We start from the raw sequence: 4,458 nt of genomic DNA on the forward strand, positions 1-4,458 counted from the left end.
ACGACAGGTTCTTCGGATTGGGGAATCCTCAGCCCAGTATATATGACATCCCGACTCGTGAGTTCAGGATTATGCTGCAGCCTGACGCCAAGAGACAGAGAGCGGTACAAGCTCATAGAGAGCAGCCTGACTTGAGCGTGGCAGACTGTCATAATCTTTCTGTTGTTCACTTGAGCATTGCAGACCTGCATCGTCTGCTGCTGGTTGCTCAGAGGATGTTGCTAGACCCTCATGGTCTTGTTCACACAAGGACTGCGCTCTGGAGTCTTGCGTTCTTTCCATTGTGGAGTCCCTCTACGAGCTCGCTGTAGAGGCTTGGGTCACTCCCTCTGTGGAATCTTGCAGTGTTCCTTGTGTGGAATCGTGCATTGGTCTCGCTGTGGAGACTGTCATTGCTTTCTGTGTGAAGGCTGGGATCCTTCGTGGTGCATGGACCACTCTCTGTGTGGAGGCGGGGACTCTTCGCGGTGTGTGGACCACTCTCTGTGTGGAGTTGGGGACTCTTCGCGGTGCGTGGACCACTCTCTGTGTGAAGGCTGGGATCCTTCGTGGTGCGTGGACCACTCTCTGTGTGGAGGCTGGGACCCTTCGTGGTGCGTGGACCACTCTCTGTGTGGAGTCCGGGACTCTTCGCGGTGTGTGGACCACTCTCTGTGTGGAGTTGGGGACCCTTCGCGGTGTGTGGACCACTCTCTGTGTGGAGTTGGGGACCCTTCGCGGTGCGTGGACCACTCTCTATGTGGAGTCCGGGACTCTTCATGGTGCGCGGACCACTCTCTGTGTGGAGGCTGGGACCCTTCATGGTGCGTGGACCACTCTCTATGTGGACGCTGGGATCCTTCGTGGTGCGTGGACCACTCTCTATGTGGAGGCTGGGACCCTTCATGGTGCGTGGACCACTCTCTATGTGGAGGCTGGGATCCTTCGTGGTGCGTGGACCACTCTCTGTGTGGAGGCTGGGACCCTTCGCGGTGCACGGACCACTCTCTGTGTGGAGGCTGGAACCCTTCGTGGTGCGTGAACCACTCTCTGTGTGGAGGCTGGGACCCTTCGCGGTGCATGGACCACTCTCTGTGTGGAGGCTGGGACCCTTCGTGGTGCGCGGACCACTCTCTGTGTGGCAGCAGCCGCTCCCTGTGGGCTTGTACCGCTCTCTGTCTCTTGGCGTCAGGCTGCAGCATAATCCTGCCCTCACGAGTCGGGATGTCATATATGCTGGGCTGAGGATTCCCCAATCCGAAGAACTCGTCGTCGGGGTCTTCAATGTACAACACCTCTAGTTGCGGTTCGGATTTGGTACTGGGGTAGCCACCTCCCAAGATGAAATCTTCATCTGAGTCGTTGTCTTCCAAGACCATAGCATCTTCTAGGGTGGCGCTGACTGCTTGTTGCAGGGTTCTGCAGAGGTTACTTTCAGCTACTTGTTGAATTTCATGCATTGTGCTGTCGTTCCAGGTGAAAGAATCTTGTTTTGAGGTTTTAAAAATTTTTTGTGTGTTTTGGGACATTTCCCCTTTAAGTGGGCGTGGTCCGGGGCCTCTGACGTCACGACGCCTGTGACGTAGAGCGTGGGAAGCAATTGTGCATGCGCAGATCGCTGTTCCTTTACTTGGGGCCTTTTTCGCAATTGCACATGCGCGGCTTCTCGCGCATGCACAAACGGACCTTCCCGTTCTGTGCGCTCATCGCGCAACTGCGCATGTGCAGCACCTTTTCCAAGATTGCCGCAAATCAAAACAGCCGTTTGTTGTTGCAAGCCTACCTCGTGGTGAGTTTTGGCGCCTCTTTTACCTTTTCTTCTTGTATCTTCCTTGCAGAATTCTTGGAATTTGTCCAGGACTGCCTGGAAGTCGCTCTTGTTTTGCCCCTTTGAGTATTTGAGGGTAGAAAGATTTCAGCTGCTCTTGGACCCGCGATGGTGAGTAGCAACTTTATTTTCTCTGCATCCGCCATACCATCTAAGTCGGACACTACCAGGTAGATCTCAAATCTCTGCCTGAACCAACGCCAATTTTCACTGAGATTGCCTTGATACCTGAGCTGCTGTGGAACTGGAATCTCGAACATCATCTTGCCTGGGTGCTGCTGCTGGATAGTCACTGTCTGCTGAGTTGTAACTATATGGGTTTAAACAGGTCACTCCTTGGTACCATGTTTTGTTATGCTCTTGACGTAGCATAAGCTGCTTCCTTGATGGGCACTCTGACAAAGGAAGGTTCAGACGTGGAGATAGCTTTAACATATTTATTAAACTGTTAACGATTCTCCCACTTGAAATCGACTCTCCTGTTAATCCTACTATAGCTACTCAGACTGACTAACCAGTCTGCTACAATCCACGTGGTGGGTGTGATGTGTTGAATCAACCCTGTGTACTCACTAAGTGTCTCCCCTGGAAAGAGGAAGATCATGTGTTCTGTGACCTTTTATATGGGTTGGTGTAATTCCCTCCTGTGGTAGTGTCACCTCTGTGTGTGCCGTGAATGCCCATTGGTCGTGTCCTATCTTACTGGCCTATTGGTTGAATGTCTGTGTGTCATGTCTCTGGTGCTCCCTCTAGTGTCTCTAAGTGTATTTACATTAACCCCTTGTGTATTTACAGTGATGCATATCATCACAGGGGTGGTCGTGGGACTGGGTTAGTTCCAGGAACACAGTGCTGGCTACTCACCCTGGCTGCCCTGAGGAGGTTGTGCAGTTTTTTACAACACTGCTGGCCGGTCCAGATGGTGTTGCTCACCGGGCTCTGCCACCTGCACCCAGGCACGACACATGACGGCGGCTGGCAGCCTCCTTCCCGGGCCGGGTACGGGGTGGCCTGCCTCATCCAGGAGGATCTCCAGCTCGGCATCGATGAAACGAGGCGGCGCTCTCCTCATTGCTATCTTGTTGGCTGGGATGGTGTGTGTGGGGAGTGAAGTCTGTGGATACGGCTGCAGCTCGTCAGCCTCCTGACAGTCAATCGTAAATCTGGCGAATCCGGCACTGTTTCTAGTTGGAATCGATTGTGTTTCACGTAGCGCCGGTTCTAGACCCTCAACAGTCGCTGAATCGGTCCAGGTGCGGCGCCAGTTTTGCAGTCGTAGAAATCCAGGAATCCTGCCCCGGCATCAACACTTAGCCCCAGAAACTGGGAATTCCGTCTCTGAAATTAAAACTCTAATGGTGACCAGGAAGCCATTGCCAATTGTCGGAAAAACACACCTGGTTCGCCACTGGGAGGGAAATCTGCCATCCTTACCCAGTCTGGCCTACATATGACTCCAGACCCACGGCAATGTGGTTAACCCTTAAATGCCCTCTGGAATGGCCAAGCAAGCCACTCAGTTTTGGGCAATTAGGGATGGGCAATAAATGCCAACAACACCCACATCCATTGAATGAACTAAAAATACTGCGACATGACACTGTAGTGTAGCAGAGCGCCCTGTCTCCATCTCAAACCAAATTTGAACTAAAGCCAAGTGTTATTTATACCAATAAAAAATGGGAAACCTGGAATCTGCAACATCCTATATTTGGCTGGGACCTCAATTGTGGATTCATCTGCATGCATGTAATAAAGTACATGAAAGTATGTTTGAAATAATTATTTTTTATTCTGGCTTGCATTGAATTAGAGAGAGGATCATACCAACTTCCCAATGGGGTTTCGTTGGTGATTGATCCGGAGTAGCTCATTCTAGTTGCCAAACTGTGAGTTGTCTAAAAATATTCCTTGGGCAACTTTCCAAGGGAGTTTCACACCTCTCTGCCAGGCCTTTAAGTTCTTGCCACAGTTGGTAAATTGGGCCATTTCTTTACTGGGCACTAGTCCGAGTGCCCAAACATAGCAAAAAGTGCTGGTGCTTTAATAATCAGTACCCGATAAATTCAACCAGATTAAAATTGCATTTTTCACAGTTTCCAGGTCAAACTGGGCTGAACAAGCTGGTTATAGATCAATGAAAATGGGAATATAATACTCAATATAAAGGGCAATGCTAACTCGCTTCTTATTTTGTGTGGTGTACTTACTTTGTTAAAGGCTTTCATAGTTCTTGTGTAGAGCTGATAGATAAATTGAGGACAGGGATTAACCAACAAATTGTCTGGGCCAGCTGGCAGAGTGAATTCCTATACCGGCCTCCCCAAACAGGTGCCAGAATGTGGCGACTAGGGGCTTTTCACAGTAACTTCATTGAAGCCTACTTGTGACAATAAACGATTATTATTATTTCAAAGAAGGAATAAATGTTGTGCACTGAAACTGAACTAGACTAGCCATATAAATACTGTGGCTCTTAGAGCAGGTCGGAGGCTAGGAATCCTGCGGCGAGTTACTCAACTCTTGACTTCCCAAAGCCTGTCCACCATCTACAAGGCACAAGTGTGATGGAATACTCCCCATTTGCCTGGATGTGTGCAGCTCCAACAAAACTCAGGAAGTTCAACACCATCCAGGACAAAGCAACTCAC

This window comes from Scyliorhinus canicula, chromosome 16, assembly GCF_902713615.1.
Source record: "Scyliorhinus canicula chromosome 16, sScyCan1.1, whole genome shotgun sequence".
In the NCBI taxonomy this organism is placed as follows: Eukaryota; Metazoa; Chordata; class Chondrichthyes; order Carcharhiniformes; family Scyliorhinidae; genus Scyliorhinus; species Scyliorhinus canicula.